This window comes from Scylla paramamosain, chromosome 42 (assembly GCF_035594125.1).
Source record: "Scylla paramamosain isolate STU-SP2022 chromosome 42, ASM3559412v1, whole genome shotgun sequence".
NCBI classification, from domain to species: Eukaryota; Metazoa; Arthropoda; class Malacostraca; order Decapoda; family Portunidae; genus Scylla; species Scylla paramamosain.
Window position 1 is genome coordinate 7,347,501 of NC_087192.1, and position 10,000 is coordinate 7,357,500.

Here is a 10,000-nt window from a genome sequence, read left to right on the forward strand (position 1 = left end):
CGATACCTGGAAACACACACACACACACACACACACACACACACACACACACACACACACACACACACACAGAAAAGACGAACCGCCGTAATTACAAGCGGCTGGGGAGATAAACAGAGGCAAGAATGAAGGAAAGAAGGAAAAGGAGAAAGGAATGTCTGTAAAGAATGTAATGGGAGGAGGAGGGAGAGTGACATAAATAGATAAACAGAGAGAGAGAGAGAGAGAGACGAGAGAGAGAGAGAGAGAGAGAGAGAGAGAGAGAGAGAGAGAGAGAGAGAGAGAGAGAGAGAGAGAGAGAGAGAGAGAGAGAGGTCCAGGAAGTACAAAGTGAGGAGAGAGAGAGAACGTAATGAAGGAAATTATACGTACTTGGACAAGATGAAAGAAGAAACTAAGGAGGAGGAGGAGGAGGAGGAGGAGGAGGAGGAGGAGGAGGGGATGAAAGTGGACTAAGGAGGAGGAAAAGGAAGAGGAGGAGGAATGAGTAGGTGGACGAAGGAGAAGAAGGAAGAGCTGGAGAGAATTGGAGCAGGACGAAAGGAGAGAAGAAGAAATAGGAGTAGAAAGAGTAGGAGTGGTGGTGGTGGTGGTGGTGGTGGTGGTGGTGGTGGTGGTGGTGGTGGTGGCAGCAGCAATGTAATGAGCAAACAGTCTTGGCGGCAGGAGGGGCATCTGTGGGCCAAGAAGCGTTGCCGCCACACTTGCTTCCAATGACGCTCTGTAATCAACCGCCCGAGACTGACTGCGATTCAATTAAACTCGGCGGAGTCATCCTGCCTCTGTAAGCGAGTCACCTAAAAGAGGAACAGGCGGAGGGAGGGAGGGAGGGAGAGCGTGAGAAAGAGGGAGAGGGAAAGAGAAGGACGAAAGGGAGGTGAAGGAAGATGGAAAGAGATGGAAAGGAGGTGATGAGAGAGAGAGAGAGAGAGAGAGAGAGAGAGAGAGAGAGAGAGAGAGAGAGAGAGAGAGAGAGAGAGAGAGAGAGAGAGAGAGAGAGAGAGAGAGAGAGAGAGAGAGAGAGAGAGAGGAAGTTCACGTCTGGGTTCACACTGGTGGAATATATTGACTGAAACTGAGATTGGCGCTTATTTATTGCAGTGTCCTTTCGGGAAACTGACGGAGGGGCGAAGAAGTGAGTGAGTGAGTGAGTGAGTGAGTGAGTGAGTGAGTGCGTGAGTGTGTTCATGCTGTTGATTATCATGTCCTGCTATGTGTTTTAATCTGTCTATATCTTGGTTTTATGATGGATTGCAGTTAAGTTTTATGCCTTTTTTAATTTTCTTGATTATTTTGTCTTGTAATTTATATCAAAACTTAATTAACACAGTGGTCAATAAATGATCTATCTATCTCTACCCATATGTGCACGCGCGTGTATGTTCATGTCTACGTGACGGGAAGGAGGGAGAGACGGAGGGAGGGGGGACGAAAGAGCGAGAAGGGACAAGGGTGAGAGCGAATGAGAGGGAAGGGGAGAGGGGAGAGGGTCCCTCCTTCCGCTGCCCGCCACCTGTCACCAGCCTCTCCCGCCGCGTCAGTGCCGTCAGCGGGCCGACATAGGTAAAGGGCGCGTGGGTCAGGCGAGTTCTCCAATATCGGAGCCACTCCAGCTCGGGGCGGTGCGTGTAACCTGTTTACCCGACATCAAAATGGCTGCTCTGTCTACTTGGATAGATTTCCGATAAGGAATTTAATATATTTGTGTGCCATCGTGGGAGGAGGAGGAGGAGGAGGAGGAGGAAACAGTTCTCCTCTGTCACATTTCTTCTTCCCCGCCAATCAACATCGCAGGTAACATTCCTCCACCCACGCGTACACTAAAGGAACGTCAGGTGTGTGTGTGTGTGTGTGTGTGTTGTGTGTGTGTGTGTGTGTGTGTGTGTGTGTGTGTGTGTGTGTGTGTGTGTGTGTGTGTGTGTGTGTGTGTGGTGCACTTCTCTTTTCTTCGTGTAAGTAGGTACGTTGCGTTTTCAAAGGAATGGTCTGCGTTGCATTGATATCTATTTGTTCCGTCTCCCTTGGTATTGTATCCGGTGAGAGAGAGAGAGAGAGAGAGAGGAGAGAGAGAGAGAGAGAGAGAGAGAGAGAGAGAGAGAGAGAGAGAGAGAGAGAGAGAGAGAGAGAGAGAGAGAGAGAGAGAGAGAGAGAGAGAGAGTTATAGAAAACAACAGAAAACACGAAAAAAGTGCTACTATTAAGACTATAATTATTTCTTAACTCTTATTTTTTCATCTCCACTTATTTATTTTTGCAAACTTCCGTAGTGGCTGTCTCGTCCCATCCACCACCACCACCTTCGACAGTCACGACATACCTATAGGCAGTAGTGGCACCTCGCTAGCTCAGCTCACCAATAAAGTTTTCTTGTAGCTTGTTTTACTTTCATTATCTTTTATTTCTTTTTACTCGTAAGCAAAGATTCCTTTTTAGTTGAGCTGAGTTCGTATAGTTCAGTCTAGTCTAATGTAGGTTCTGCAGTACTCAATATCCATGTAAAGTGTTACTTGTATTATTATTGATGTTATCGGGGGTGTTGGTGGTGGTGATGGTGTTCATAGTGTTGTTAAAATTAGCTCATATCATTTTTTTTTCTTTTTTGTATCTGACAATAAAAAGAAAGAATAAAAAAAAAAAAAAAGGCGACGTTCTCTCACCTTCACATACATAACAAAACAATGCAAACCACTAATATTTATTCCGGGTATCTACCACCATTAAAATCACAATTACGTGAAACGGTGTAAAGAACAGGAGTATTTATCGTCAGTGAAGAAAAAAAAAAGACAGTTGCAAAACAAGACTGTGATGGAGGAGTGAATTTCCTGAATCTGCCCAAGTTTTAACATTATGTATGAATGGTCCGAGGCGCGATACTTTGCCCATAACTCACACGAAGTTAACGATGAACTTAAGTCGCTTTCTCTCGAACCTCTTATTCATCAGGCAGAAATAGACGCCTTTATTATACTGCACGGGGAATTTTAAAGTTACTCAGATTTCACGGCCCGGAAAGACTAAGGAATAAGAGAATAATGGGAATGAGAATGGCTCGGGATAGCTGATGCGTTGCGTTACTAAGGGTTACGTCAGCAGCAGAGAATGAATGCGGTGGCGTTACTGTAGACAACAATGCCGTAATATTACATGTCCATTGAGAGTCCCGTCAGCGTTTCAGGAATGGTCAGACAGTGGACAACAGGCTTCACAATGCAAGGGTTTCCAAGCGCACCACTATCAGTCTGAACCAAAGCAACAGCGGCCAGTAGATTTAAATATCATGTTCTTTCATGTTCTCTCATCAGGAATATCTTCAGAGCCACGTAGTTTAATATCTTTACTACGGTACTGGTGCAGTGTTGAAGTGTGCATATATTCCTTCAGCTATAATGCTTATGTGTGACTGCATCATAGGACGTTTTCTTTATTTTAGATGGGAACACAAAATCACTGAGATAAATTCAAAGGTTAGAGAAATTTATGAATGGGAATGGTAAGTGGAAGTAGGCGTTTCGTAGGTCTGTCACATACAGGCTTGACAATTTCTTACAGCTCTCCTTATTTTCTTGTGTTCTTATATGAGAAATGCGACTCGTCAGGAAGTATACTATAATCACTATGATCCTTAATTCAATATGTTGATTTAATTTTTATTCTTACTCGCAGGTTTTATCAAAGGACAGTTTAGTTTAATCCGGGCAGAAACACAAAGTCACCAAGACTAACTGGAGGCAGGTGAATCTTGCAGCGAAAAATACGTGAAACATTATTCGAAACTCAAGATCCCATTTTTACCTTGGCAGCGCCTCCACCTGGGCTGCTCCATAAAGTCCTGCTGGCTTAATGGGTTAATCCCAGAGGAACCATCGCCCTTAAGAGCTCCCCGAGGCGCAGGTACACGTCTCCCAGGCCCTATGAGCAGACTTGGCAGTGTTCTCGTAAGTGTGAGACTCCGACCACTAAGTAGACTTCGGGCATGACTGATTACTGGCAGGACTTATTACTGCCAACTGCTACTCAGGCAACACACACCAGCAGATGTAAGGAAACACTGCACATCCTCCTCTGCAGCGAGACAGTGCAGAGAAACACGAACAGAAACGCAAAGCAGTATTAAAGGGACTTGAAAAGACAAATAATGAGAGAAAAGCCCATTAACCCACTTCCTGAAGAAAAATGGAGTGTTTAATATAAGCGGATACATTAAACAATGAAGAGAATCCTACTGGGGCCGGAAGATCTTATTTCCAGGTGAAAACATTGCCACTCAGCCGTCACAACACCTTCCTCTTACTTCACGCTAACAGACCAACAAAAATCACATTGAATAAAACTAAGAATATCAATGTTTCTGACGGTAATCAGAGGTGAAAGAGAGGGAAGTAGAAAAGAAAGAGGGAGGAAAGGGAGATAAAAAGAGGGAGGGAGGAAGTGATAGAAAAAGACATAGAAGCGAAGGGCCGTAGGAGGAAACTAAGGTGACGGGGTTGGAAGCAAGGAGGAGAACAGGGAGAAAAAGGAAGGAAAGAAAAGGAAAAGGATGAAAAGGAGAAAGTGACGGCAGACAGCGAAGGAGGGGGGAAAAAGGAAAGGCGCAGTGGTGGATTAGATTATCAAGAAAAACCTTCCCCTCTACTAAAGATCTACAAAAAAAAAAAAAAAAAAAAAAAAAAAAAAAAAAAAAGAAGCGTTGTTTGTAAATAAGTGCTACATATTTCTTTCCCACAAAGTTCTACTGGGAATGAAAAATTTAATAGGGACCCGGGGGTGAATGACAGGAGTGAGTGAATGAGTGGGTGAATGAGAGGAAGACTTCGCTAACTCCTAACATCCTTCCCCTCTTTCCTCGAGCGGCCTCGTATAACATGGGGTTCTACTCTGTCTCACCCTTATTCTGTCCACCTTCCTAATGCAAGAATTAACCAGTATTCTGTCCTTTGCTGGTAAACTCTGGAACTCTCTGTCTATTTATGTATTTATGTATTTCCTTTTACCTCTGACTTAGAGTGTTTCAAGAGGAAAGTTTCAATTTCAGATCATTCTTCTTTTACTGTACTGGCACCTTCAGTGGGCCTTTCTTTTATAAATTCGTTACCCAGGACCAGTGTCCATCTTACGAAAAAAAAGTATAACGCCACAACACTTGAGGGACACTGACATAACATCGCAATAACAGAAGGACTGATGTGCTGGTCTGTCTTTTAAGGGCGTCGATTTATTTTGCAGTTGGTGGTGGGCGTTTCTGGTGGATGTGCAGCGGGAGGCGAGTGTGCAGCTGGGTGATGCGAGCCATGTGTTACTCGCAGCTCGCCCAAGACTAGTGGTGGCGGACAGTCTGCGTGGGGAAAGTGTGGGGGACACTCCTGGGGTCACTGAACGCGGGTGCCTTCACTAGGGCGTCTTAATTCCAAGCGTAATAAAAAGGAAATACACATAAATGCATATACGTAGTCGTAACGAAAATGTTGAGAATATCATTATTATTACTATTATCATTATTATTATTAGTAGTAGTAGTAGTAGTAGTAGTAATAGTAGTAGCAGTAGTAATTGTAGTAGTAGTAGTGTTCATTTATTTTATTCTATTTACTTATTTTTTAAGTCAGTGGCCGCTGCGATCTGTAGTAGGACGCGCTGTTTTTAAAATCCTAATAAAAAATAAACGGGTAAATAAACATATAAACCAGAATTATGCATAAATGGAATATAAACAGACGAACCAATTGCACATATACGTATAAATAAATGGTCGAATTGCGTTGTCATTTAAATAATTCTTGGAAATTTCGTTCATAGCATTACAATTAACAGGCTTGAAAACTGGGATGAAATGTCAAACCGTGTGACGTAAACTGGGCAGGCGAGCGAACACACCTACACACACACACACACACACACACACACACACACACACACACACACACACACACACACACACAGACACACACACACCAAGCTACACATTCACCCACCCAGATACCCACCCACACCCACCGTACACACACATACACAAACACACATATACTATATTTCTTATTCGTTTCCTTTAGTCTTCCTTGTCGCTTTCTGAACAATATATGAAAGCTACAAAACCAATACGGATATATATATATATATATATATATATATATATATATATATATATATATATATATATATATATATATATATATATATATATATATATATATATATATATATAAAGATTATCTGGAAAAGACATCATTAAATCACTTTTTTCCCCACCAATAACAAAGATCTGATGTACAAATCTCATGCTAGGCTCACATTCACCTCATATTCCTTCAGTAAGGCGCAGGAAACACTCTCACAGCAACAGGAAGGCAGCATGTACTCACTCACGTGTCCTGAGGCGCCACAGGTCGTCAACACCCACGCCTCCCTGGCAGTTTCTTGGCGACACTCGAGGCACGTTCAGCACCGATGCCCGTGCCTGACAAAATAAGAAATATCGATTTGTCCTTAGGCCTTTTTAATAGGATAGTCTTTTTTGTAAGCGTTCAGAGAAATGCAAGAAGACAAACATAGAAGATATAACAGAATAGGAGGTTAATTACGTCACTGGTCTACAGAAGTGTCTTAGAGACTATAGTATAAAGTAGCCTGAGTAGTGACAATGGGAAATAATTGTCTAGCAGTGAAAAGCTAAAGGAAAAAAAAATAAGGTAATGAGTACGCAAATATGATAAAAAAAAAAAACAATACAAAAGTCAACTTTATGGAATATTTTACATGAATGTTATTCAAATATGCTTCTAAATGATACTTTACAACTGTGAAGGAAACAATAACTTTACAAATGACGCTGTCAACACTAGGTACTCCCGGTATACTTCAATCTCTCTCCAGCACTGGCAGTAAGGAAGCAACGCCTGCAGGAGTGAGAGTTCCGGGAACAAGGAAGGCCTATTAAAATCTGCAGCATCACTTAATCATGGGCAATGAGTGCACGTCACTTAAAAGATACAAGCCCATTATATTCTTCCTCGGGCAGGTTCACAGACCGGAAAATTGTACATAAAATTAATTTAACTAAAAAAAATTCTTCTCCTGGAAGTCTGCACACATCTCTCAGCTGCTCCATTGACAGTTCTCAGCATCTATCATCCCACTGCGGGCAAAGATGAGTGATGGCTGCTAAGGTGCTCTCACAAGGGACATCACACAAGGGCTGCATAATACACCAACAATCTGCCTTTTACTTGATCAGTACGAATTCTGAAAGACATTTTTCCTGGGCATTATAAGTGGACATTAATGATGCTTTGTCGAGTGTGGCGCCAGATGTCAGGCAGCGCCACACCACTAGTACTCTCAATCAGGACAGTAAAGATCAGTAAATACGCATTTTAAAAGACAAATTTCCCGGGTATTCCAAGCAGACGTCAGTGGTGCCTTGCTGAGTGTGATGTCAGATGTCATGCAACGCCACGCAACTAATCCTACAACAATTTAAACTGGTAAATATCAAGACATTTGTTATTTGTTATTCCTCCTTGTGGAGGAAGAGCAGAAGATGCCATGCAGCGTTACTACTACTCCGCCTAGGCAGTTAGTTGCTGGGAGTGGAAGGTCAAGAGAGAGAATGGGATGTACGAGAGGCACACTGAGATAGCGAGTGGCGCAGCAAGGAGTGGTTCAGCAGGTGACAAGTCTAACGGGATGACGAGAGAAAAATTTTGAGTACTTTTGAACGAACAAACAAGATTTACGGCCGCTACCACCCGCACCCAGCTCACTTCATCAAGAAAACTTCCAATGTAAATCTAATTTCTACTCCCAATATTTCACCGGCACATATTTTTTCCCTCACCATTTTCTATTTCAGTTTCCTTTGCAAACATGACAGACGGGCGCGATCTCTGGCCTGGACCAGTGTCGGGTGTGCCTCGCGGCGGCGAGGAGACAAGCTCAGAGGCAGAGACAAAGCGCAACTTTATAACAGGAGACAGACACGCTTTCCTGAGTGTTTCTCTCCTTCACCCTTCGCCTCCAGCACGCCGCCCCTCTGCCCTCTGCCAGCGTTAAGACACCCGGCAGCGAGATAGACGCTATGCAGGCCAAGGCCACCTTGAGTGTCAGCACAACACTCAACCCAACTAATATTCACGGCCGGGACTCGAGACTTTGGCATCCAATCAAAGTTAACTCCTCAACTTGCAGGGACAGCGCTTCCACGTCTGTCCCGCCGCGATCCGTCTCTCGCCTCGCCCGAGGGAAGAAAGTGGCGGGAAGTCGAGATCAGTAAAAAGAATCAATGAACGAAATATAAAAAAGAATCTCTAACATCGCTTCGCCATTACCACCTGCTTGTTGTAAGAAAAGAAAACGAGGAAAACTGCACACAAAAACAATAATTACCCGGACAGTTATAGAACGCTCCTTCCTTTTGCAATGTGGTCCTGGAGAAAAGACCGAGACAGAGAGAGAGAGGACGGTGAGGTGGGGTCGGCAAAGAGAGGAGGGAGAGAGGAAGGGAGGAGGGAAAGGCAGACGAGAGAAAAGAAGAGGGAGAAAAAAAGATAAAGAGCAGAGGAGGGAGGGTCTTAGCTATTGTTCTTACTTTTCTCTTACTCCTTATTATTATTATTATCATTATTATTATTTCTTTTTTTTTTTTGGTTATTCCACGGGCGCACTTTTTCTTTTGGGGGTGAATCTTCTGGGGATCTTTTGTGCCGGCGACCTGCCTTCCCCGCGCCCTTTGTCTCCACTCCCTCCCCGTGTCACGTGAGGCGAGGTGACGTCACTCCCTCTATCCCACTTCCTGGTCTCCCTCAATGACTCTCCTCGGTCACTCTCATCACTTTTTCTCCACTCCTTGTCTTTTCTTCTTTTATTACGTCTCTCTCTCTCTCTCTCTCTCTCTCTCTCTCTCTCTCTCTCTCTCTCTCTCTCCTCTCTCTCTCTCTCTCTCTCTCTGCCTCCGCCTCTTCTTACATCCGGATGCGAAGAGTTGGAAGGGTAAGGCAGAAAAAAGTGTTAATTTGAGGGGTGTAATTGAGAGGCAGAGAGAGAGAGAGAGAGAGAGAGAGGAGAGAGAGAGAGGAGAGAGAGAGAGAGAGAGAGAGAGAGAGGAGAGAGAGAGAGAGAGAGAGAGAGAGATAGCAGGATCAGTAGCAACATCAACAGCAGCAGCACCAACGTCAGCATTGACAGTATCAACACCATCATCAGCACCACCACCACCTCCAACAACAGCGACAGCAACTACAACAACGTCATCAACAGCAGCAACAACAACAATACCAGCAGCAGCAGCAGCAGCAGTAGTAGTAGTAGTAGTAGTAGTAGTAGTAGTAGTAGTAGTAGTAGTAGTAGTAGTAGTAGTAGTAGTAGTAAGAGTAAAAAGACCAGCGCTGCCTCTTGTATCTTTCCCCAGAACAAAAGATAAGGCTTCTTGCGTCGATCTTGCCGTGAGAGCTTCGGTTTTTATCAGTGTTTGCACATGGAGGCGGCGGCGGCAGTGTGTGGAGGCATCGGGGCCAGTGAAGTGTGTGGCGGAGACACTCTGGTGCAGTGTGGAGGGAAGAGATTGGTGGTGGGAAAGGTTATGGCTATTATTGTTATACTATCGAGCGCTGATGGAAAGAAATAAAGAGATGGTGCATATCCCGAGTGTTATACTATGATACTAACAGACACAAGCAGACAAGACAGAAACACACAGGTAAACAAAGACAGAAGATAGACGGACAGATACAGGAGTGGGTGTGACATCAATACCTATTCCCTCCTATTATTTTGACAGTCAAGAGAGGAGCATCACGTAACCTTGGACACTAAGCAATGACCAGCGCAGCATTTTATCTCACCTTCCCTGCCATCCCCTTTATGAGCAACACTGCAGCGGCATTTTCCTCCACACTTTTACCTTTGTTATTCTTGGCTTTTCTCCTGATGCCCATGTAAAAATAAGTCCAAAAGGCACGTGACTGTAACCTACATTGGCAGGCTGGCGCTTAGACACAGGCGACCG

The 10,000-nt window shown here is 44.0% G+C and overlaps 1 long non-coding RNA gene across 2 annotated transcripts in view; it reads right to left on the reverse strand.

The window, feature by feature from the left end:
- Positions 1 to 10,000, reverse strand: part of LOC135093182 (uncharacterized) — a 164,138-nt gene that overhangs the window by 119,617 nt on the left and 34,521 nt on the right. For both annotated transcript variants that reach the window (XR_010263253.1, XR_010263252.1), the window contains exon 2: positions 6,360 to 6,454. This is a non-coding gene — a long non-coding RNA (uncharacterized LOC135093182). The remainder of the gene's footprint in view (positions 1 to 6,359; positions 6,455 to 10,000) is intronic.